Consider the following 27,957-nt stretch of genomic DNA (forward strand, 5'->3'; position numbering starts at 1 on the left):
TCCAATTTCAAATGACTTGGACTGGAACAGTGGGGATGAGAATGCCTGGTACGTTTTCCACATACAATCCTGGCCCTAACACTTGCTAGGTGTGTGATCTTGAGTTTCCTAGTCACTGGTACCTCAAATTCCTTCTCTGTCAAATGGGAATAATAACAATAGTACCTACACCTGACAGGGTTGCAGTGAAGAATGAGTTAACATATAGTGCTTAGAACAGTTCCTGAGACACAGTAAACACCATAAAATGTTTGCTGTTATTATTTGCTCAAAATGCAAATTCCATGGCCCTATCCCCACTCCCTCAATTTTTTCTTTTTCCAGTAGATCTCAGATGGGATCTTCAAAAAAGCATGCTGGTGACTAAAGAATCACATTTTGAGACACACTAGTCTAGATCAACTGACTTTCATTTGGATCTAGGTATCTTTGTGAGATATCTTTTTCAGCTGTAACCATTACCTAGCTTTACAATAAAACTAAATATTCCTATTCCTAAAAACCCAATGAACCACCATATATAATATTTATAAATTACAGCAATTTTATAAATTTTCATGAGTTATATATAATACTGTACTAATAAATTACAAACACAGATATTTATAAAAAGGAATTTTGGAAGGACAAGATTTTACTCAGACCTAAAAATTAATTTCATTCAAGTATGATAAAAAAATTATATTTTGTATTGAGAACAATGTAATAGAATATGCTTATTTGTTAGCACATTGGTTTGATATTTTGATACAATGATTTGAAAGCTTAGTTCTAAGCACATTTTAATTTAGATTGTTTTTAATGCTTATTTCACCTGAAAAAAAAAAACACCCTTATAAAGATAGCTAAACGCAAATGAAACTGAATTGTTGACTGTATTTATCACCCACTCTTCAATCCCAACTACCAATTATAAAAAAAAAATTTGTTATCATTTCCCTTATCTTGATGTTCTTCGAATTAAGGTTCTGCTGTTTCACATTTCAAGAAATGGGCTCAAAATTCACAAGAGTTCCTCATTTAGAAGAGTTTTAAAAATAGTTTGGAAATTTCTATTTCCAAATTTGTTTTTAATTTAGGGATAAAGAGAGAAGGAAGGAGGGGTCTTCAATAGAAAGCTATTGGAGACCTTAAGAATCAAAGGAAGCCTGGAACGCCAGCTTGGAAAACCATCAGGAAACAAAGGAGCCCTGAGGCTGGGCAGCCAAACACTGTGAAAGTTACACCAAGAACAGCCTTGCCTGCTGCTGCAGTGATCTTCTACGTTCCGTCTAATTTCTTTCTGAAAGTCACTTTCTCAAGATTCAAGGTTTGGGAAACAGGTATCTAAGTATCTAATTGACTGAGCTTCGGTCACCAGCACACCTGTTGGCTGTAACTGCGACTGCATTCTTTCACAAATCAGTAAAAATTTTTTTACGTTCAATATTGATCTCATTTTAAAGTTACGGTTGTCCCATAGTGATTTAATTCTTTAAACATCATGAAATATCATATGTATTTTATATAATGTATACACACAGCTAAAGAGTACTAAAACTACCATACAGTTTAAGAAATAGAACATTATCAAGACCACTGAAGCCTCCTATTATCCTGAATTTTATAATTAGTATTTCTTCTAGTTTAACCATATTCATGTGTGGTTGTTTACTTTTATATGTTTGACACCTTACACTGATGTAAAATACAGTATGTTTTACTCTAGTACTTTTTTTTTCCAGCTCAACACTGTATTTCATTTACATTGATGTATAGAGCTGTAGTTCATTCACTATATGCCACTGTATGTTTGTACCACAATTTTTATCCATTCCACTATCAATATGAGTTCTCATTTTTTTAAAGTATAAAACAGAGCTGTTTTGAACAATCGTGGTGCACATGTGTTTTCCTAGAACATATAACTAAATTCCCAAGTGCTTAAAGTTTATATAGATGATCTTTTTTCCCCCAACAAAAATCACAAAACAAACCATCTCCAAACATTTGTTTCTCAACCGTTCTTTCACTAACACTACTTTCTTTAAGACAATTACTTTCTTAGTAAGTAAGCTTCATCTTGAATGGCATGATTAAGAGTGTATTTTCTTTTATCCAAAAATATCTGCATAGGAATTAGCAATTACTATTTTAAGTTCTCTAACTCTTCAAAAGCAAAAAACTTTGCTATGAGATAATCATCAAAACTCTATGTGGCAGACTGTACCTTCTTGGTCATTTCTCATTTCATTCACAGTAAGCCCTCAGTATCAGCTGGTTCCACACCCTCAGATTCAACCAACCACAAGTTGAAAATACTCAGGGAAAAAAAATTCCAGAAAGTTCCAAAAAGCAAAACTTGACTTTGCCTTGCACCAGCAACTTGTACATGGGATTTATATTGTATTAGGTAATCTAGAGATAATTTAAAGTACATGGGGAGGTTGTGCATAGGTTGTATACAAATACCACACCATTTTATATAGGGGGCTTGAGCGTCTGCATATTTTGGCATCACCACTGTAAATAGCTCACTGAATCTTAAAGTTAAAGGTCTTGTTTTTATAAAATTAACTACACTGATGACACCCTAATAGCTCTGAACTCCTGGTTCAATTTCTTTGCTGCAGTAATTTTCCTATGAATGTTGCAGTGAACAATTTTCACCTTAAGTGACTATGATTTTTCTTCCAAAAAAGGTTATCTTTATTAAAGAAGCATTTACTGTTGAGAATATACATCTGTCTAGCATCTCTTTGCTTTTACTCTTCACTCCCCCCAAAAAAACAGACTTTATTACTGAAACAAAATTTAGCAAATACTAAGAGGAACGTATGTTACAAACACCTATATTTTAGTCAATCTTAAATCTCCCATGTGTAATAGTTCTCACACTGGTTTCTTCAACTTGGCAATGATTACTACATGCTTCAAAGGCATGTGATGACAAAGGAATGTATTTTAATTTGGGGCCACATATTCTACGTATTATTTCAGTCATTTTGACCAAGGCAGGAAAAACTAGTGTTTCCCCAGTGGTATGCTTTGTCTTTTACTACTCAGCAAGAAACCTCAAAGGGCCTTGTAAACATTTATAATTAAATTTAGTGAAACTTTGTAGTTACTGTATTGAATATTATATGGCTCTATCAAACACCTCTGGGGGGGGGGAAAACTCATAAAGGTTAGTTTTTACCCTCCGAATGCAATTTTTAAAATGTCTTGCTAATTTGCTATGATTTTATACTATGATTTAGCCATACGTCAAGCACACTATACACTTAGGCAAGCTATGGTTTCAACAACAGTAAATAGAGATCCACATTTCAAATAATCTTTGACAATCTCAAATTTTGAGAGGTTGATATTTGAGATCTGATTATATTACAGGTTTTACCCCATAATAAGAGCCCATACTGGGATTAGGAGTTCTAACATTTTTTACACTGTGTGCTTGTATGTGCTCTATTATAATTAAAATCAATCTAATGTTTTGATAGGAATCTTTTACAGTCACTTGCTCATTTTTTGAAGACTGTTTAGTTAAAACTAGATCACATGGAGGGACTTTCCTGGTGGCTCAGTGGTTGGGAGTCCACCTGCCAACGCAGGGGACACAGGTTCGAGCCCTGGTCCGGGAAGATCCCACATGCCGCGGAGCAGCTAAGCCCGTGTGCCACAACTACTGAGCCTGCGCTCCAGAACACGTGAGCCACAACTACTGAGCCCGGATGCTGCAACTACTGAAGCCTGCGCCCCTGGAACCTGTGCTCCACAACAAGAGAAGCCACCACAATGAGAAGCCCGCACACCGCAACAAAGAGTAGCTCCATCGCAACTAGAGTAGCTCGCCGCAACTAGAGAAAGCCTGTGCGCAGCAACAAAGACCCAATGCAGCCAAAGACAAATTAAAAAAACAAAACCAAAACAAGAACAACAATAACAAAAAACTAGATCACATGGAAAATCAATGTAATCACATGTAAACTTCAATGTGATACAGCAATGAATACAAGTGAGGAAGTAAAAATTCTACCGTTCCTTAGGATCTCTCACCAGCCCATTTGACATACTAACAGTGTGGGGAAGCCAGTGTCAATCACTATATTAAATGTAATTTGCCTTTTTCAAGATGAAAGACAATTGATGGATGGTCCTGCATACTCCCTGTAGAGACCACTTGGTCTATACAACTCTGCGGGCCTAAGAGGTTTTACAAGACTGAGAGAGAATATATGCATAGCAAGCACTGTCTAAAGACTGAATGAGCAATATTCTCTGCACATCTGTCTTTTTCCATTGCCTTCTTTGAGATAAATACATTACTGAACTCACAGCAGCATAATGTTATTATTTACTTGCTTAATCAATGGAACACAGTAATTGTACTATAAAGCAAGCACCTGAGAAATGGTATTTTAAAAGGAGTTATACACGGAAGACTGGGGACTACTGGCTGTCTTTTTTATTTAAGTAGTTTGCTATAATCACCTTAAGTAATCACATTTTTAATAATCACTTAAAAGGTTTCACATGTGTGTATATAGTATATAGCATTCAATTCTGGGCTGATTCTAAAATTTTTCATTCAGAATCAGTACATAAAATACAGCAATAAATCATACCTACTTGTATTTGCCACAGGAATACCTTAAACATACTTTAACAACAGTACATTAGACACTCACTCAAGCATTTTCTGACTGCCTACTACCTGCCAGGCACTGTATTAAGTACTAGGAATAAGATGCCCCCCATCCCTAAAGGAATGTGTAGTCTGGTGGAAGACAAAGACCAGTGCACAGGTTTTGAAGGCACACTGTGATACAGGGGCTATAATGGGATAAATACAGGTATGCCAAGAAGAGGTATCAAAAAAGTCTTATGTAGTTATAATTTTTCCAAAGGAAGAAGCCTAAGCTGAGACCTAAAAGGTGCAAGTGGGAGAAGGAAATAGCCAGCATATACAAAGACCAGAAGAAGAGTAAGAGCACAATTAATTTGGTATGGTTGTGTGTGTGTGTGTGTGTGTGTGTGTGTGTGTGTGTGTACATGAGCATTTCAAGGAGCAAAGCAGAAGCACTGAAATTCTAAGAATAACATTATTTCCTACTGAGATGTCCACTGTCTACTTATCTTAGAATCACAGATTTGGGAACTCAAAGATGTGTCATGCCCTTCTTGCCTAAGCAAGTAGCAAACCAAACTGATAATAACTGCTTTTCATTGAGAAGAACAAATCTGGGAAAAAAATTCTAGAGGCCCTAAAATTTAGATAGGTAGATTTGGAGTTGACATTTTTTTCTGGAATAAGCCTCCACATTAAAAGACTCTGATACCTTTGAGCTTGCTTACAAAACAACTCTGAAAGGGGGTGAGGGAAGAGGGTGGGCAATCTTTACACATAACAAGCCAAAATTAGGTTAAACGAAACTTAAAGGGCTGTTTAAATACTCAAATTGAAATATTACTATAATGTTCAAAATAAGGTCAAATACATGCAAAAGCACATACTACGATACTAACACTACTCATCACCAGATGAAACACTTTCAAAACTGAGTATTAGGTTCCCGTTTTCTAAACCCCTCTTTAGCTCACTCAAAGTCATCTCTACTCCTTAAGTCAAATGATCCATATAACAGAGGCTTTTTTCTCCCTTTCCCCCTAAACATATCTAGGGAATAGAACTTCATCTAAAGAAGTGGATTCATAGTTGCTGGAGAAGAACAAAAGCTAATCTCGACTTACAAAACACCCGATTCCCTGGATAAAACTCTCTACTATTCCTAAAAACATTAAACATAGTGCACTTGGCTAATCATTTATTTTGATGATAAACTCTGACAAAGAACAAGAAAAATTATCTGAAGCATTGTGTTTTAAAAATTCTTTTGAATTTAAATTTCTAGTTCCCTTGCCTTTGCTGGCAGACTGGCTGATTTGTTCTCATCAATCAAGTAAGAGGGACCAACTTACTTCAAAGCTGTCCTCAGCTTAAAATCTAGCCCACCTATATTACATATTTATAAACAAAATTGACAGCACAGTAGGAAACAATAGGTCCTCAAAGAATATAGCTTCATTTTTTCAAATAACAAGTAACTTAGAAATATAAAGGTGAAGGAAAAAACACTTATCATACTGAACATTTGTACTAACTGATTCTAATATAGTCTAAAATCAAAAGCAGGACTGTTGGGACTTCCCTGGTGGTCCAGTGGCTAAGACTCTGTGCTCCCAATGCAGGGCGCTCGGGTTCGATCCCTGGCCAGGGAACTAGATCCCGCATGCCTCGACTAAAAGATCCCACACACGGCAATGAAGATCCCGCGTGCCGCAGCTAAGACCCAGCGCAGCCAAATAAATAAATAAATATTTAAAAAAAAAAAAAGCAGGAGTATTTCGTCTACCATAATTTAGACAATGAATTATTTTTAAAATTGTGCCCTCTCCTTCCTTAACTTCCTCCCATCCTTGCACAGTTACATCCTTCCTGAAATGTCAGATTTGGGTCCTATCTTTCCCAGAAATCCTTTCCCCCAAGGTGCTCTACTAAACTTCATTAACAGTTCTTTACCATCCACTTAGCACTTAGCACATGCTACTCTGCATAATTAACGGTCCTTCTGTGTATACCTATTTCCCAAAATAGTAATTTGTTTCTTTATCTTCCTGCCAAAACAAATACTAAATAAGTGTTGGAAGATTTTTTTAAATTAGTTGGACAGAAGTGGTTTAACAAAGCAACATTTCCATCCCCAATAAATGTGATAAATTTCTTATGTGGCCTTTACCCTTAGTCCATACACCCCCTAGAACTGGAATAGATTCCATAAAGAAAATAGACATTTCTTACATTACCGAAAAGAGAAAGGACTCAAGCCAAAAAAAAAAAAAAAAAAAAAAAGTCCCTGAACTCATCACTCCTGTGTTATAGAAGACCCTCATTCTCTCAAAGGAAGACTTCCAGGGAGGACAGCATCCAGGAGTGGAATCTGGAATAATGGATGCTTAAATGGTGTCCACTACATGAAGGCAATCCAAGAATTATACCATATGAATGAAGCTGTACACAGGCTAGGCACAGACTAGATTATGTATTTGGCTATTGTGCTCTACGTTTATTTTCCCTTGGAGTTCCTCTACCTTTAATAAAGTTTAAAAGTTCTTATCTCAATTAACTCATGTCAAATTAAGTAGGAAAAGTCTCATGCCCATGTTCTAGAGAGGGCACTGAAGGTAAATTGAATGCTCTCTGCCTCAGTCAATACTGAGGGGCAATAGTAAAAAGGGACAGAGTCTCCCAAAGGAGAGATAAATTTTGGCTTAAGAAAAAGAGCTGGGAATGAGAGGACTGACCTCTACCTGCTTGGACCTGGATTTTTTTTTTTTTTTAAGAAGTAACAGTTTACTCTCACATACTCATAAAGTCATTTTAACAGTTATGACATTTAACAGTTTCCCTTCATAGAATCACCTATAAGGTTTGGCCATGAAAACTTCCTCATATGAATTACAAAAGTATCTATTAGAAGAGATTATTAGGACCAAGTGCCATATTTTACTGAAATGATCTGGGAAACCTTCATGCAACAGAAATCCTAGAAAACTATGCGCTTGAGTACCCACATCTATCTAGACTTCAAAAGAACCAAGAAACCCATAGCGCCTAAAAAATTAAATATTTTCTGATAATAAATAAGAGTACCAACTTGTACCCAAAATACATACACATACAATAAACATATAATCTCAAGACAGTGAACTGTAGGAAACAAGAAAAAGAATGCCTAAACATTGGGTTTGATTCCTTGCTCTACCAAGTATCTGTTTTCTTAGAAAAAAAGCTATACACAACAATATTGAACATCTACTGTTCTGAAATTCTATGTTTTGGGAGTCTGATTAGTAAGTGAATTACCAGCTACCAACAGGTAAAAGATTATATATGACACTGTAAGACCAAAATACAACCCATAATAGATAGAACAGTACCACTGGCCAAGTTCATATCTCATATGCAATACCTGATTAATGTAAAAAAAGAATAAAAAAGGATTTAGGAACTTGAACCAGATTTCTCAATTTCTAAATGAAAGTTAAAAGTTATGTGGGCTTGTTCCCCAAAGCTTCCAAAATGATAGCAACCATATCCTCTACTCCAACTTAAAAAAAAATAAAACAAAACCTCCAAGTCAAGCACATCCTCTTATATGAAATTTTATAAAACACTCCAATCAAAAGTATTTATCATCCTTCTGAACTCTTGGAAGTAGCGTCTCTCACACACAAGGCAATTAACTATATACTGTTTTATGATAAGCCTTATATTAAATATTAACATTTACACCACTCTAAATGTGCTCATGTCATGTGGAACCAAGTTTCAATGTCAACATTTTATTCAAACCAAAAGCAGTCTTCTTGCTGAAATTTACCTTTTCACAGAATTATACTTGCTTGTTATTATATTTTTCTTATTTACCCAATTTGGATTTTCTTTTTCTTTTTTTTTAAAGGAGTCACTGGTTTGGCACGGCTATCTTTGGTGGAATTTTAGTTTTACATTCTACATAAAGGAAGTCAATCCTTCTCCATGTTGCTGAGCACTGTTTGGCAAAAGAAGGGACTAACATTTCAGTAGAGAATACCCCTAACTGATAGAATGTAAATTCTAAAAAATAAAATGTATACAAAATACTGTGTATTTATTTTAATTATTTTTTCTCAGAGGAAGTTCGAAACATTCATCAGATTCTCGAAGAACTTTCTGATAGCACAAACAGATGAAAAACAACAGCCACAAAAAGGCTGAGACATTTAGCTTTACCTGATCCAAGCTTATCTCTGAATGAGCTAAAATATTTAATGACTCACGTAAAGGACTTCCAGTTAAAGATGAAGGACTGAACATAAACATTTGTTTCTCTTCTAAAATTCTGCTACACTTCATAAGGGACCTTTTATATCCATAAAGATAAAGTTAATGGGAGTGGAGACAGCAACAAGTACACGTGAAGCCTGGGAAGCAGAAGAACCAAGACCCTTAGTGGAATGCTAAGTTACAAACTAAGCCAGCTGCGAGGAAAGAAAAAAGCAAACTAGCTTAAACTCCTCTGGAAGTGGAAGTGAAGCTTGGGCTACAAACTGGAGCACTGACTGAAAGTGTACTGAAGAAGTAGTTGGACTCCCCAGAATTCTCCTCTCCCGTTCAGTGTAGCAGAATGAATGAATACAACGCTCATTCCCCAAAGAGAAGGCTTATTTCTGAAGAATGTAAAACAGGACTTTGGAAACTGAAGAATACCAGGCAGAGATGAGGGCTGGAAGCTACACTTAAAAAACATAAGTGAAAGTTTATACTTATTATTTGACATACTAACCTTTTTCAGACACTTGAATTTTCAAAATGATGGCAATCAAATGTATACCCTTGTTTTTCTACTCTTTAGAATCTCACTAGCCCAAAAGGGAGATCAAAAGGTGCTAACATTAGAGGTTACTCAAATATTTCAGCCAAATCACCCTACAGTGAAACCCACAGCCAACAAATCCCACGGACAAGCACAGAGCTTCCAATCAGCTATTCAATGCCCACTTTAAAATATAAGCAGACAGTCCATGGACAAACATAGAAGAAGTTCCCTAGAAGAAGAGAGGGGGGCCAAAACAAGCAGAAAAGGGCAATTTGGAAGAGAAAGGGATGAGGTTAGGAAAAGAAAATTTAAGGAAAGAAGGGAGGAAAGAAGCAAGTGAGCAAACTCCTTTCAGAAAGATAAGATTTTGAATTCATGAAATAACAGGATGTTATTAAAAGGAAAAACAGAACATTCAGAGGAACAAAAGAGCTCCTGTAAAGTAAAAACATAATCATAGAAGAGAAAGCTGGGAAGATAAAAATTGAAGGAAACTCCCAGAAATTAGAGCACAAGGCAGACATGGTAAAACAGTAGAGGATCAGTCCAGGAGGTTCAAGAGCCAAATAACAGGACTAAGAGACACAGAAAATTGAAGAGAAGAAGTAATTTTTTTTTTCATTTTAACATCTTTATTGGAGTATAATTGCTTTACAATGGTATGTTAGTTTCAGCTTCACAACAAAATGAATCAGTTATATATATACATATGTTCCCATATCTCTTCCCGCTTGCGTCTCCCTTCCTCCCACCCCTCCAGGCGGTCACAAAGCACCGAGCTGATCTCCCTGTGCTATGCGGCTGCTTCCCACTAGCTATCTACCTTACGTTTGGTAGTGTATGTATGTCCATGCCTCTCTCTCGCTTTGTCAGAGAGAAGTAATTTTTTTAAATAATCTAAAAAAATTTCCAAACTGAAGGGCATCAATTTCAAGACTGAGAGGGCCCACCCTGTGCCAAGCACAATGGATGAAAACAGATACTTACAAAGGCACATTATCAAAAATTTCAGAACACTGGAGGTAGGCAGAGCCTATATGCTTTCAGAGAGAAAGAAAAAAGTTTCATACAAAAGCTCAAGAATCAGAATGGCACTGATCTCAACTGGGGGAAAACTGGGGGTTAAATTAATGATTAGCACACCAAACAAAACTTATTAACTCCAAGGAAAACAAGAAATTGTGCAGGAAATAAAAAGTAATCCTATCTGGAAAACATGAGGAAGAACGGGGGGGGGGTCAGGGGTGGGGAGAAGGGTATGTGGAGTATATGTGTGTGTGTGTGTGTGTGTTTGGGGTAATGGAGTGATTAAATCTCACCTTCCATAATGGGATAGATAATTCCTAGAACTAAAAAAAAATCAAGAAGCACAGTTGTTTAGAAATCTGAAGATAAATTCCAAAGGAATCAGCGGCAAGAGTTCGAAATGGTTCTGGGGAATCTTCTCCAAGAAGAGGAGCTTATAGAACTATTTGGTTCTTTAAACTGTGTAAATGTTTATTTTAATTAAAAAAGAAAACACACTAAATTAAGGAAGCATAAAGTAAAACAAAAGCACACTACGTGAATAAGAAATAAAGAACTGTATTGCATATCATGAGCTCATTTCCCTAATATAAAAAAGGTCCCATAAATTAGTAAGAAAATGACCAACATGATAGAAAAATGGACCAAAAAAACCCACAAATGGATCTTAAACTGCACCCAACACTCAAAAAAGAAATGAAAATTAAGACTACACTAAGGTAACATTTTTCATGTGTCAGATTATCAAAGGTTTGGTAATCATTCTCTTGACGAGATGATGCAGAAACATACACTGCTGGCACCAACAGAGTGGTACAATCTCAGTGGAAATCAATTTAATAAAGTCTACCAGAAATTACAGTTGCACATAATCTTCAGCCAAATTCTAAAAATTTACTTACAGGTTTACTCCTACGTGTACAAAATGATATGTAGGCAGAAGTAAAACACACAAAAAAATCTTAGTATCACTCATTTGGGAACTGATAATTTTATTTAATAGGGATGAATTATGATACATACTAAATGATAAATCATAACACCCTACAGTTTTTTAAAAAAGAATATATACACGTGTGTGCACATGTATAGCTGTATATATTCATGCATCAATGTATGTATTCATTTTCTGGAAGCATACAAAGAACTGATACCTTTGGGAAAGAAAAATCAAGAGGCTGGAAGACAGTAATGAAAGATGTACTCTCCATTATACACTATGTTGTACCTTTTCCATTTTAAACCATGTAAATGTAATAAAAATTAAATAACAAATTTAATGACATTTAATGAATGTTATTTCAACTAGGAAAATTCCTTTATAGTGAATCCTTCTTTAGCAATCAAAAGCTATAATCTATAAAAATGTAAACCATTATAAATATCAATATATTGATACCCAAAGGTTATTTTTTCCCTGCAAACAGATCAAAGAAACAATCACTCATACTGACATGGTGAGTGAGCCATTAACACCTAGCAGATACATCCTGTTCATTTTAATATACTGTCATTTCCCTGAAGTAGTAAACCCACTGGTGAATCCTGCTATTAAAAAGAATAAATAAAAAGCATAAATAAAAAGCATAAATTCTACACTCAATGCAAGATAAAAACTGAGATGTAATTAATGGTCTCTATAAGTTAGCATCAAACTAGGGCAAAGCATATCATAAATTCATAAAGAGATGTATATACCACTAACAGACAGAAAAGCCCCTTTCTGAAAAGAATTTAGAACAAGACTAAATATTTAGTACTGCTATGATATAAATAAAAGTATCAAATTCTACTTAAATGAACTGCACTTCTGTAAGAGACAAGGTGAAAACAAAATTCTCATGGTGTACTTTATAATTTTACAGAAATAGGATTAACAGATACTTCTCTAAACAGGAATATAAAATCTGTATTACGAGGCATGTTAGCAAAAACCCAATATTTCTGGTACCTCTTGCAAGACATTTCTTCAGTGTAAGATACTGTAGTATAAGCACACTCTGAAAGAGACTTGGTACAAATGCAGTATTAAGCAGATTTTAGCTAGCAACACAGAGCTACAGGAAAACAAAAAATAATTTTTTCATATTTTCACAATGGCAGTAAACAAAAAATTACAGATGTCCCTGAGGAAAAACAAAAAATACGAAGTTCCAATTAAACAGAACTGTATCTTACATAGGGATCGGTGTATAAAGTCAGCATATGGCTAACATTATGTCGACTCAAAATTACCCTTGCAAAATCCTTTAAAATAATAAAAGTTAACATTTACATAGGCTCTTTAATATTAGCAGCCACTGAAGCCTAATACACCTATATCAATCAACTCATTTAATCTTTGCAACAACCTTATAAGGTAGATATTATTATTGTCCTCATTTTATAGATGAGGGCGCTGAGCCAAAGAATGGCTGAGTAACTTGTCCAAGGTAGGCAGAAGAGCTATTGTAACCAAGCTGTCTGGCTCCAGAGTCCATTCTCTTAACCATCAACAACACACACCATAGTAAATATTTAAAATATGCCAGTGGGGCTTCCCTGGTGGCGCAGTGGTTGAGAGTCCGCCTGCCGATGCAGGGGACATGGGTTCGTGCCCCGGTCCGGGAGGATCCCACATGCCGCGGAGCAGCTGGGCCCGTGAGCCATGGCCGCTGAGCCTGCGCGTCCGGAGCCTGTGCTCCACAACAGGAGAGGCCACAACAGTGAGAGGCCCGCGTACCGCAAAAAAAAAAAATAATAATAAATAAAATAAAATATGCCAGGTTTCTTCCTCCAGAGTTGAAACAAATCTGTTTCCTCACATGAACAAAAATATCTGTATGTCAGAACATTAACTCTGCATTCTCTCAAACACACCATTTATTTCATTAGCAAATCCTATCAGTTATATCTGCAAATATATCCAGAATCAGAATCAGTCCACATCTCTCATCTGTAGCTGCACCATCCCAAAGTGATCATCGTCTCTTGCCTAGAATACTACTGTAACTAGTGGTCCTGCTTCCACTTCTGCATCTCTGTAATTCATTCACCAGAGTGATCTTTCTTCAAAATGTAATGAAATCATGTCACTCTTGACTTCCCATTGAATTTAAAAGAAAACCCAAACTTACTACAGCCCTCTATGATCTGACCCCTGTTTAGGTCTTCAACCTTACACTCTCTAGCCACTGTGGACTTTTCTATTCACTCAACATGTCAAGCTTGTTCCCTTATCTCCGGACTCCTGTTTTTACTGTTTTCTCTTCTTGGAATCGCCCTTACCTCTCCACCCCCATACCTGCATGGCTGGCTCCTTCTTGACATTTAGATCTCAGCCCAGCTGTCAACTCGAAGAGACCTTTCCTGACTACCCAATCTAAAGTATTCCCCTAATAATATCACAGCTCATTTTCCAGTTTTCTTTTACTCATAGCTTCCTGAAACAGTTTCTCATTAAATTCTTTACTTTTCTGATACCAACCAGAATGTGAGCTCCAAGAGAAGAGAAACATCTGTCTTGCTCACTGACAATATGATTAAAACTACGCATGACACATGGTAAGCACTCCATAAATATTTATGGAATGATTGAATGAGCAAGTGAGCACCAAATGAAGTAGCTGGCTTACTAGAAATAATCTGCATTTGACAATGCTCACATTATGGGAGGCTGAACCATGGTTCCCAAGTCAAGCTCATTAAAGCTATAAGGTTCAGTACTCTGACTTACCAAAGATATAAAACAACACATTCTGTTCTGAAGCACCACATTTTAAGAGGAACATTGACAAAATTAAAATATATCCCAAGCAGAAGAATGAGAACAGCAGGCAGCTCAAAAAACACATCATATAACAAACATCTGAAGAACCTGGGACTGCTTAGACTAGAGAGGAGGTAATAAGTCCCCGTGTCCTTGTAAAAGAAGAAATGGCATATTCATTTATTCCAGAGGGCAGATCTAGCAGGTGTCTGGTTAACATTAAGACATTTCTTAAAAGATTGCTATTTATTAGGGATGCTGAAAGGATGCTATTAAGTTAAAAACTGGAGTACAGTTGTCCTTCAATCATTTAACTTTTAAAAATTTACACGCACTCCTCACCTACTCCCACCAAAGATTAAAGAGAAAAAGACACCTCTATATTAGAAGATGTCTATTGTTTATAAATACATAGAAACCAATATGCATCATCTTGGCATCTACTGCAACATAAAAATATGAGTGCCCTTTCTAAGCTAAAGTCAAAATAGAATATGGAAAGAGGAGCTAATAAAGAAGGGGGAGTCGGGGGCATAAAATAAAAATTGTGATCCCCACTAAAATGATTATTGCTAATACTACTTAGAAAGAAACATAATACAAAAATTGTACTCATGTAATAATGTAAAATTTGTACATATAAAGGAAAATATACAAAAAATGAATATGATTGCTGTTAGACTGATGATGTTATGAGAGTTCACAGCAATTTAAAAATACTATCTTTAATTGGCTCTATGTTAATAACTGTTGAAGTAGGGTGATAGGTACATGGGGGCTCAATTTACATTGTTATTTCAACATTTAGGTACGCCTGAAATTTTCCATAACCAAAATGTTTCAAAACTAATTTAATGCTGTCTCTCTAGGTTCTACCAAAATTAAGACCACTTATTCCTGAGCAACCACACTTAGATACTTTTAATTGTAATGATATTTAAATTGCAAGTCATGTAGAGAAAAAAAAAATGCCTGAAGCACTTCATTCTGCCTTTATTCCCTCATAATTACAAATGCCAGATAGTTCTCACACTTTTATCAGGCTCTTGGCCAAAGGTAAGAATCTTTTGCTGTCTCAACAGCATGAGGGGGCGGACTGCAGAGAGTTTTGGTCAGAAACCAAACCCTTTCAAGGACAACCAGGTGACTAATCTGAGAGGGTTAATGGTCCTCTCACCTCTTATTTCAGTTAATTTTTGCTCCAGAGGCTCATTATAACAAGTAATCATAATATGCTTTTATTTTATTTGAGGCACTGAAGAATAAGTAAATACTTCCACAACACTCATTCTGTGGCAGGCACTGTTTTAAATGCTTCACAAACATTAACTCATTTAAATTCTACCCTTTAAAAAAACAAATATCAAAAAAGCAAAGAATTCTCAAAGAGACCTTTAACCAAAAATCTTTAAACAAAGCAAATCATAAAATTTCAACAAAGGACATTCAGATACTGCAAAATTCCCCCTCTCCTTTCTACATTTGGCACACTATTTCTTAGAGGGGGCACATGGACATTGGCAAGCCCTGCACAAGAATAACACAATCTGTCAATCCCATCTGCTTCCTATCAAACAGAAGAGGTAGTGTCAGGGATGCCTCAGGCCCGTGGACAAGATTTTCCCCAAGGGTTTCTAAAGATTAGTATGTTGTTCTTTTGACTAAAAAACTAATATAAACAGCAATAATAAAAATGCTTAGTTTTTTTGTTAGCTCTTCACGCCAGGCTTTACATTAAGAGACTGATGTGCACTATATCATTTAAATCGAATAACAACTTAGTAAAGTTAGCACTATTAATATTATTATTTTACAATTGAGAAAAGTGAGATACCCAGTGTATCCAGACAATACAACTTAGGTGGCATGTCAGGATTCAGACCAAAGCAGACTAGCCTAGAATTCATCTTCTTAAACTCAAGGCTTAAGTAGTTGATGCATTACAAACTTTTCCTTCTTTTTTAAAAATCAAAGATAGTTATACCAATGTATGGGGACCTAAAAGGCAAGGGTACTAAATATAATGTGGTACCCAGATTGAATCCTGGCCCAGAAAAAGGGAATTACCAGAAAAACTGGTGAAATCCAGATAAAGTCTGGAGTCCAGTTAATAGAATAGTACTAATGTTGGTTTTTTAGTTTAGACAAATACACCACAGTAATGTAAGAAGTTGACACTGACCAAAGTGGTTAAAGGATATGCAGGAACTCTCTCTACTATCTTTGTAACTTTTCTGTAAATCTAAAATTATTTCAAAATTTAAAGTGTGGATAAAACAAGGATTATAAATTGGCTATGGAAAAATCTTTCTACCTGTGACTTTGCCCATCATGCTAGGGTGGCTTAGAAATGCATCCTAAAAATACCAAGATTATAAAATTGGAAACTCTGACTCAGTGGTTCCGTTTCTCAGAAGTTACCTAAAGAAACAACCCCAATTGTACATAAATATTGTTATTATTTTAAAATATTAAAAATACTAGCAAATAGAATCTATCAGCATATGAAAAAATCCTCTATAATAGGAATAGAAAAATAGTTGTATATTTGGAAATTAATGTAATTCACCATTAATAACAGATCAAAAGAGAAAAATCTTTGTGTATAATGATGTTCATTACAGTGTTATTTATACTGAATATAAAAATAACTTGCATTTCTAACAACAGAGGAATGGAATATATCTATAGCAGTGGTTCTCAACCAGGAGAGATTCTGGCCCCCAGAATACATCTGGCAATGTCTACAGACATTTTTGATTGTCACAACTGATGTGGGGAGGGAATATCAGTAGCATCTAGTTAATAAGAGTCCAGGAAGGCTGTAAAACATCCTACCCTGCAAAGGACAGGCCTGCAGCAAAGAACAGTTCAAATGTCAACAGTGCTGAGGCTAATAAACCCTCATCTACAGGATGAAATATCATACAGCCACGTCTACAAAGGATGTGGGGGAAACATATTTACAATTTAAGGAAAAACTAGCCACTATATTTAAGCTATTTGATTTTAAAGGCAATTAAAGAATGCCATGAGAATTCAATTCCTCACTCTCCCACACCCTTCTAAATAAAGCCACTTAAAGCAGGAGAGGAAAAGATAAATCAGGCTAGTTTTCAGTCTTCCAAAGTGCTATGCACAGGGAAGTGGCACAGTGTCAGACTTCAAGGAAGCAAAGCATGACAGAGTGTTTTATCTCTAACTCAACTGTTGTTCTTTCAAACATGTGAAGGGATGCAAATTATCTCCCAGTGGCATAAAAATTATTTCAAGACATCTGAAAATCAATAGATGCAGAAAGAGGCTTTGTCTAAACCCCACTCCCCTTATCTACCTAAAAAGCAGAGTCTTCCAAAAGAATTTAACTAGACAAAAATGCCACTTTCAAGGGAGGTTTCCAATAATAGAGGACATTGACTCCTATCACCTGAGATGAGAAATCAAACACTGTCAGACTATCGTAACTCCCATCTACTTTCCTAAAGACCTATTTGTCTTTCCTAAAAGTCTTCTGTTTTTCCATAAGTGGAATAACACTACACCAAAATACATAAGTAAAAACTACCAGTAACACAAGGGTAAAGAACCAGAAATAACAGAACAGAATTAATTCACCACTCCTGGCCTATGGTAGATCAAACAAAAAAAAATTTTTTTTTTGTACAAAGCTAGAATAATCTGAGCAACAAAATAAAGTAGTATTGGATTATAACCCAAAGTATAAATATTAATGAGTCCATACTGATAAAAATAAATGGTTGAATAAATGAATAAATAAGAGAACACACAAATCTCCAGTGTGGACAAATGCCAGGTAATTTATGTAGATACTCCACACTCAAATAGATGGACTATTTAACGTCCCACCCTTTAAGTGTAGATTGGGCTTGGGGACTTCCTTTTCAAAGAGCACAAAATGAAAAGGGGGGCAAAAAGAGTAATTACAGTGGAGAAATCTGACACACTATTTCAGCCAGGTGATCAAGGTCAACATCAACAGTCATAATCATGTTCACTGTATGTTCTCTTGATACAATGCGATGAAGATAGCACTTAATCTCTGTGGTCTTCTTCCCCAAACCCCATTACTCCAGTCTAATCATGAGAAAGCATTAAACAAATCTCAGTAGAGACATTCTACAAAATACCTGACCAGTACTCCTCAAAATTGTCAAGGTCAAAAAAAACAAGAAAAGTCTGAGCAACTCACATAGCCAAGAGGGACCTAAGGAGATATGACGATTAAATGTAATGTGGTATATCTTAAATGGGACCCTGAGTAAGTATGAGCTTTAGTTATTCTTATAACCAATACTGGCTCATTAATTTTAAGGGCTCAACTGAGCAGTTCTCACTTGGGGTTTCTCATATTATTGCACACAGATAATGGCTGGGGAGACACAGGCAGTCCCCCATGTCCACAGGTTCTGGATCTGTGGATTCAACCAACTGCAGATTGAAAATAATTGGGGGAAAAAATTCCAGAAGGTTCCAAAAAGCAAAACTTCAATTTGCCATGCTCTGGCAGCTATTTACACTGTAGTGGGTATTATAAGTAATCTAGAGATGATTTAAAATATACGGGAGGATGTGCATAGGTTATATGCCAATACTTCACCATTTTTTGGTTAACTGTCAGCAGTCCTGGAAACAATTCCGACACCCACCCCCCAATACCAAGGGATGACGGTAGTCACCTGAAATCTCATTTAATGATTAGCAGCTGCTAGAAGCTCTTGGCTAGGAATTCAGGTGGGACTCGTCCCCAGGAGTGCTTGTAAGTGGTCTCTCCAGTTTGACTAGGTTAGGGTAGTCAGACTTCTTACATGGCACCTGGCTTTCCCCAGAGGGAATGTCCCAAGAGAACCAAGCAGAAGCTGCATGGCCTCTTCTGAGTGTCACCAGAGCTACATGCTGTAGGTTACAAGCAAGTTACTAAGGCCAGTGCAGAGGGACACGGACACACCTCTTACATAGGAGGATTAAAAAACAATTTGCAGACATGTATTAAGACTACTACACATGGGGGACTTCACTGGTGGTCCAGTGGCTAAGACTCCATGCTCCCAATGCAGGGAACCAGGTTCGATCCCTGGTCAGGGAACTAGACCCTGCATACTGCAACTAAAGATAGCACACACCACAACTAAGAGCTGGCACGGCCAAATAAATAAATATTAAAAAAAAAAAAACTACTACACACAGGAAAAGACTGGAGGTTTACTTTGAAAAGGCTGAACTACAAAGGCTCTGGATTCAGAGACAGATTGAGTTGAGAGTCAGAGTAAAAAAGTCTTAGTGAAACCCTCAGCCTTCTTTCTCAACTCGACTTCCAGAAATGTTATAAACCTCAGGCAGGCAACAGCTCTACTGCTCTCTGAGGAAAATTCAGTAAAATCCCTTACAGATTACTTACAGGAACACTCTACAAAATCGTCAGGTCACCCTACAGGGAGGCCTGCCAGATGACAGTCTCCATCCATTCACATTAGGCTTCCAAATTCAAATATGAATAGGCATCCAAAGATTACCAGACATAGAAGGAAAACATACAACACGGAAAACAGAATCAAAGAAACAAAAAGGAATCAGAGAGAAAAGAGAGTAGAAAAAAAAAATCATCAGGAGAAATAAGAGTATTGTACTCATGAAACAAGAATGAGATGTTATAAAAAATTTTTTTCAGAGAAAAATAAAGTACTCTTAGGAACTAAAATGAGGACAGACGTTTTTCAATAAAAGGTCACAAAATCAAGTTGGAAAAACAACCCCAAAAAGATTCTCTGCACCTTACCCCCACACCCAGCCAAAAACAACAACAGAGAGACTTAAAATAGGAGAGAATGAAACTAAGAAAATTTTCAGATCAGTCCAACTAATAGAAAGAACAAGAAAAACAAAGAGAAGAACTTTATCAAAGAAATGATTCAGAAAAGTTTCCCAGCACTAAAAAGTATAAATGTCAAGACTGAAAGTGCCTAGTAACTGATGAAAGTACAACCACAAGAACAACAAAAAAGGTAACCGAAATTTCGTAACACTGGTGACATAAAAACCCTGAAAATTCCCAGAGGGAACAGGTCACACATAGAGAATCAGGAACCAGACAGCATCAGAAATCTCAGAGTAATATCTGGTAGAGTTCAGATGCACATAACTTCCCATGGAATTGTTGGTTTACAGACTATTCACCCTAGAGAAATTCTCATCTCTATGCAAGGAGAAGCAGCCAGTGATGCTGATGCAATGTAACATATACAGAAGTTAAAAGTATGGGTTTCATGCACATGTATCACCATGAATAAATCTCAAAAACAAAGCTAGCTGGAAAAAAAATGCATACAGTGTGACGCTATTTATGTAAAATTATAAAACTTACAAACCAATAAATAGATTAGATGTGCGAATAAACAGCAAAGGTATTAAAAACATGCTTAAGCAGTATAAAAACTAAAACTACTATCAAGACCCACTTGATAATAGTTAACTTCTAGGAAAGAGGAGATAGGGTGAGATAATACTCAGATAAAGCTGGTAACATTTTCATTCTTTATGAGAGCAGTCTGATGCAAACAGCAAAATTTAATGTCCATTAAATCTTGATGATGGGCACATAAATCCTTATGTCAAGAATCAATTTAAATTTTCACGCTGCAAGAAAATTTTCATGCTGTTCAAAAAGCTGCACACCCCTATAAAATTTCAACAGAATAATTCTGCAACAATTTCTCTTATTATTGAATGGTCATCTATACCCATTTCCTTGACAAATGTTACAGTAAAATTTAGTCAACCCACTTGCTCTGTTCAATTTATGGAGTGTGAAAATGCTATGTAAACACATATGTAGAACAGAAACTGTTTAGCCAAAATAAATGTCACTTCTGTTTTAACAGACGCTTGGTCTAACACTTATAAATAAGAGATTAACTCATTTAACTTCATCAGCCTACTAAATTTTGAGAGTTCTTTAAAATTATTTTCAAAAGAAAAGAAAAAATCTTTCAAAAAATGGGAACAAGTAAATGGGAGAAAAGCTTCAAAAGTGCTATAGGAAAGAAGACATGAGACTTAAAAGTTTCAGTATTTTCTCAAAATCCAGTATTTTTAAATTTCTCTATACTCCTATTTTCAAATAATGATCTGTGCACAAACAAATGCCCTATGGTAGCTTAATTTTTAGTGAAATATTTTTGTAACGAAAATAATGATTCATACTGATATATTAACCCAAGTGATAAACGATTTTCTAGTTCAAGACATGGAATGCAGCCATTTTCTCCAATCCCTCCCAATACACCATTCAAAATGATAGTAAAAGAATTTTTTAAAGTAGAAAAAACAATGACAACTTAGGAGGCAGGAGAGGGAAGTAAGAGGTGCACCATCCATGGGAAGAGATATTAAAAATCTTTGCAAGGTATAAAGCAGATGGAAGCATGGTGATTAACAAAACAGAATGGAAGGATTGGCAGTTAGAATATGCCAGTAACAAATTAGAAGTGGGGAGAGACTCCTGGACAGAACTCAGACACAGCCTGCACGGGGACACAGTAAAATGGGAGACTGTACATGAATGAAAATAGGGGGAGCTAGTGAAAGTTATAGAGAACCATTAACCTCACCCTCTGTTCACACCTAGTCCGTATGCAGAAAAGCTTCTGTCAGACTTTTACCCCCAAACAAAAATCAGAAACTTAAGATGAATTTTCTGCTCATATTTAAGAGTAAGAATGAACAGACAGCCAAGGATGATTAGACATATAAGGAAACCTAGCAGCATGAAATGCAAAGACCATGATAAACAGGGGAGGAGACAAAGACACCACTGTAAAGGGAATTTCAACAACAAAAGGGGATTTTTAAAAAATCAGAAGTCATAATCCTTAGAAACTGAATAAGATATTGGTTCTTGTTTCCATAAAACAAGAACAGGATGCTATGAAAATGGAACACAGGATGAGAAATAGATCTTCAGATTTAAATATATGATTACCTCTACCACTCCCACCCCCACACCAAAAAAACCCTCGCTGGAGAGTGTTTGGGAGTTTAAATAAGTCAAAGCAACCTCCCAGATTGTATGACAAATACAAAAAAAAAAAAAAAGTGCACATCATAGTGGTTCAATCTAGGAAGTACAACAACGGATGAAATAAGTATTCCAGAAACAGAACAAGAGAACTAATTAACAAAGAAGGAATACAAGAAAAACAATTTCTCAAAGCTGAGGGAAGACACAAATACTCAAAGATTATTGCTTAGAGAAGTCACAGAGGTGGGAGTCTGCGCAGGCAGAACCCAGGGCACGCAGATCCAATACTGCCTGGTTCAGGTTCTTCTCCCTAAGAATGGCGGCTTCCACAGGGTCCTCCTGGGTTTTACCAGACTCATCTCGAGAAGACTTCCGCACATCCTAGAAAAGGGCACGGCCGCAGCACTGGTTTTGCATTTTCAAGAGACGTTGGGCGCCCTCACACTTCTCCTCAGCCAATTGGTGAAAAAAGTGGTCTACACTGTCCAGAGTCACGTTGTTGCTGTCAAAATAGAAGCCCAGAGAGAGCCGTGTGGCTGACAGGGTCTTGGTGCTGCGGCCAGGTGTCAGGCCTGTGCCTCTGAGGTAGAAGAGTAGAGTTCAGGACACTGGTCCATCAGAGACCTCCCAGCTCCATGTAATATCAAACAGCAAAAGCTCTCCCAGAGATCTCCATCTCAACGCTAAGACCCAGCTCCACTCAATGACCAGCAAGCTACAGTGCTGGACACCCTATGCCAAACAACTAGCAAGACAGGAACACAACTCCACCCATTAGCAGAGAGGCTGACTAAAATCATAATAAGGTCACAGACACCACAAAACACACCACTGAACGTGGTCCTGCCCACCAGAAAGACAAGATCCAGCCTCATCCACCAGAACACAGGCGCTAGTCCCCTCCACCAGGAAGCCTCCACAACCCACTGAACCAACCTTAGCCACTGCAGGCAGACACCAAAAACAATGGGAACTACGAACCTGCAGCCTGCGAAAAGGAGACCCCAAAACACAGTAAGTTAAGCAAAATGAGAAGACAGAGAAACACACAGAAGAAGGAGCAAGGTAAAAACCCACCAAACCAAACAAATGAAGAGGAAATAGGCAGTCTACCTGAAAAAGAATTCAGAGTAATGATAGTAAAGATGATCCAAAGTCTTGGAAATAGAATGGAGAATATACAAGAAACATTTAACAAGGACCTAGAAGAACTAAAAAGCAAACAAACAATGATGAACACAATAAATGAAATTAAAAATTCTCTAGTAGGAATCAATAGCAGAATAACAGGCAAAAGAATGGAAAAGTGACCTGAAAGATAAAATAGTGCAAATAACTACTGCGGAGCAGAAAAAAGAATGAAAAGAATTAAGGACAGTCTCAGAGACTTCTGGGACAGCATTAAACGCACCAACATTCAACTTACAGGGGTCCCAGAAGAAGAAGAGAAAAAGAGAGGGACTGAGAAAATATTTGACGAAATTATAGTTGTAAACTTCCCTAATATGGGAAAAGAAATAGTTAATCAAGTTGAAGAAGCACTGAGAGTCCCATACAGGATAAATCCAAGAAGAAACACACCAAGACACATATTAATCAAACTATCAAAAATTAAATACAAAGAAAAAATATTAAAAGCAGCGAGGGAAAAACAACAAATAACATACAAGGGAATCCCCACAAGGTTAACAGCTGATCTTTCAACAGAAACTCTGCAAGCCAGAAGGGAGTGGCAGGACATATTTAAAGTGATGAAAGGGGAAAACCTACAACCAAGATTACTCTACCAAGAAAGGATCTCATTCAGATTCGACAGACAAATTAAAACCTTCAGAGACAAGCAAAAGCTAAGAGAATTCAGCACCACCAAACTAGCTTTGGAACAAATGCTAAAGGAACTTCTCTAGGCAGGAAACACAAGAGAAGGAAAAGACCTACAATAACAAACCCAAAACAATTCAGAAAATGGTAATAGGAACATACATATCGATAATTACCTTAAATATAAATGGATTAAATGCTCCCACCGAAAGACACAGACTGGCTGAATGGATACAAAAACAAGACCCGTATATATGCTGTCTACAAGACAGCCACTTCAGACCTAGGGACACATACACACTGAAAGTGAGGGCATGGAAAAAGATATTCTACGCAAATGGAAATCAAAAGAAAGCTGGAGTAGCAATTCTCAGATCAGACAAAATAGACTTTAAAATAAAGACTATTAAAAAATAAATAAATAAATAAAAACTATTACAAGAGACAAAGAAGGATACTACATAATGATAAAGGGATCAATCCAAGAAGATATAACAATTGTAAATATTTATGCACCCAACAAAGGAGCACCTCAATACATAAGGCAAATGCTAACAGCCATAAAAGGGGAAATCCACAGTAATACAATCATAGTAGGGGACTTTAACACAGCACTTTCACTAATGGACAGATCATCCAAAATGAAACAAGGAAACACATGCTTTAAATGACACATGAAACAAGATGGACTTAATTGATATTTATAGGACATTCCATCCAAAAACAACACAATACACCTTCTTCTCAAGTGCACATGAAACATTCTCCAGGACAGACCATATCTTGGGCCACAAATCAAACTCTGGTAAATTTAAGAAAACTGAAATCATATCAAGTATCCTTTCTGACCACAATGCTGTAAGACTAGATATCAATTAAAGGAAAAACATCTGTAAAAAAAAACAAACAAACAAACACGCGGAAGCTAAACAATACACTACTTAATAACCAAGAGATCACTGAAGAAATCAAAGAGGAAATCAAAAAATACCTAAAACAAATGACAAAGAAAACACGACCACCCAAAACCTACGAGATGCAGCAAAAGTAGTTCTAAGAGGGAAGTTTATAGCAATACCGTCCTACCTCAAGAAACAAGAAACATCTCAAGAAAACAACCTAAACTTACACCTAAAGCAATTAGAGAAAGAAAAAACACTCCCAAAGTTAGAAGAAGGAAAGAAATCATAAAGATCAGATCAGAAATAAATGAAAAAGAAATGAAGGAAACGATAGCAAAGATCAATAAAAGTAAAAGCTGGTTCTTTAAGAAGATAAACAAAATTGATAAATCATTAGCCCAACTCATCAAGGAAAAAAGGGAGAAGACTCAAATCAGTAATTAGAAATGAAAAAGAAGAAGTAACAACTGACACTGCAGAAATACAAAGGATCATGAGAGATTATTACAAGCAACTCTATGCCAATAAAATGGACAACCTGGAAGAAATGGACAAATTCTTAGAAAAGCACAACCTTCCGAGACTGAACCAGGAAGAAACAGAAAATATAAACAGACCAATCACAAGCACTGAAATTGAAACTGTGATTAAAAATCTTTCAACAGGGCTTCCCTGGTGGCGCAGTGGTTGAGAGTCCGCCTGCCGATGCAGGGAACACGGGTTCGTGCCCCGGTCCGGGAGGATCCCACATGCCGTGGAGCGGCTGGGCCCGTGAGCCATGGCCACTGAGCCTGCGCGTCCGGAGCCTGGGCTCCACAACGGGAGAGGCCACAGCAGTGAGAGGCCCGTGTAGTGCAAAAAAAAAAAAAAAAAATCTTTCAACAAACAAAAGCCCAGGACCAGATGGGTTCACAGGCAGATTCTATAAAACATTTAGAGAAGAGCTAACACTTACCCTTCTCAACCTCTTCCAAAATATAGCAGAAGGAGGAATACTCCCAAACTCATTCTACAATGCCACCATCACCCTGATACCAAAACCAGACAAATATGTCACAAAGAAAGAAAACTACAGGCTAATATCACTGATGAACACAGATGCAAAAACCCTCAACAAAATACTAGCAAACAAAATCCAACAACACATTAAAAGGATCATACACCATGAACAAGTGGGATTTATCCCAGGGATGCAAGGATTCGTCAATATACGCAAATCAATCAATGTGATACACCATATTAACAAACTGAAGAAGAAAAACCATATGATCATCTCAATAGATGGAGAAAAAGCTTTTAACAAAATTCAACAGCCATTTATGATAAAAACCCTCCAGAAGGCAGGCATAGAGGGAACTTACCTCAACATAATAAAGGCCATATATGACAAACCCACAGCCAACATCCTTCTCAATGGTGAACAACTGAAACGATTTCCACTAAGATCAGGAACAAGACAAGGTTGTCTCCTCTCACCACTATTATTCAACATAGTTTTGGAAGTTTTAGCCACGGCAATCAGAGAAGAAAAAGAAATAAAAGGAATCCAAATCAGAAAAGAAGAAGTAAAGCTGTCACTGTTTGCAGATGACATGATACTATACATAGAGAATCCTAAAGATGCTACCAGAAAACTACTAGAGCTAATCAACAAATCTGGTAAAGTAGCTGGATACAAAATTAATGCACAGAAATCTCTGACATTCTTATACACTAATGATGAAAAATCTGAAAGTGAAATTAAGAAAACACTGCCATTTACCACTGCAACAAAAAGAATAAAATACCTAACAATAAACCTACCTAAGGAGAGAAAAGACCTGTATGCAGAAAACTATAAGACACTCATGAAAGAAATTAAAGATGATACAAACAGATGGAGAGATATACCATGTTCTTGGATTGCAAGAATCAACACTGTGAAAATGACTATACTACCCAAAGCAATCTACAGATTCAATACAATCCTTATCAAACTACCGATGGCATTATTCACAGAACTAGAAAAATGGCACAATTTGTATTGAATTTGTATTGAATTGTATATTCAATTTGTATTGAAACACAAAAGACCCCGAATAGCCAAAGCAATCTTGAGAAAGAAAAACGGAGCAGATGCTCAACATCAATAATTATTAGAGAAATGCAAATCAAAACTACAATGAGGTATCACCTCACACCAGTCAGAATGGACATCATCAAAAAATCTACAAACAATAAATGCTGGAGAGAGTGTGGAGAAAAGGGAACTCTCTTGTACTGCTGGTGGGAGTGTAAATTGATACAGCCACTATGGAGAACAGTATGGAGGTTCCTTAAAAAACTAAAAATAGAACTACCATATGACCCAGCAACCCCATACCGGGCATATACCCTGAGAAAACAGTAACTCAAAAAGAGTCATGTACCGCAATGTTCACTGCAGCTCTATTTACAATAGCCAGGACATGGAAGCAACCTAAGTGTCCATCGACAGATGAATGGATAAAGAAGATGTGGCACATATATACAATGGAATATTACTCAGCCATGAAAAGAAATGAAATTGAGTTATTTGTAGTGAGGTGGATGGACTTAGAGTCTGTCATACAGAGTGAAGTATGTCAGAAAGAGAAAAACAAATGCCGTATGCTAACACACAAATATCGAATCTAAAAAAAAAAGGTTATGAAGAACCTAGGGGCAGGACAGGAATAAAGATGCAGATGTAGAAAATGGACTTGAGGAGATGGGGAGGGGGAAGGGTAAGCTGGGATGAAGTGAGAGAGTGGCATGGACTTATATATACTACCAAATGTAAAATAGATAGCTAGTGGGAAGCAGCCGCATAGCACAGGGAGATCAGCTCGGTGTTTTGTGACCACCTAGAGGGGTGGAATAGGGAGGCTGGGAGGGAGACGCAAGAGGGAGGGGATATGGGGATATATCTGTATAGCTATAGATAGATAGATAGATAGATAGATAGATAGATATGTATAGCTGATTCACTTTGTTACAAAGCAGAAACTAACACACCATTGTAAC

At 36.7% G+C, this 27,957-nt stretch overlaps 1 protein-coding gene across 4 annotated transcripts in view; it reads right to left on the reverse strand.

The window, feature by feature from the left end:
• Positions 1–27,957, reverse strand: part of PPM1B (protein phosphatase, Mg2+/Mn2+ dependent 1B) — an 80,364-nt gene that overhangs the window by 34,346 nt on the left and 18,061 nt on the right. The gene's annotated exons all lie outside the window — the stretch shown is intronic.

The sequence above is a fragment of the Lagenorhynchus albirostris genome, chromosome 13 (genome assembly GCF_949774975.1).
Source record: "Lagenorhynchus albirostris chromosome 13, mLagAlb1.1, whole genome shotgun sequence".
NCBI classification, from domain to species: Eukaryota; Metazoa; Chordata; class Mammalia; order Artiodactyla; family Delphinidae; genus Lagenorhynchus; species Lagenorhynchus albirostris.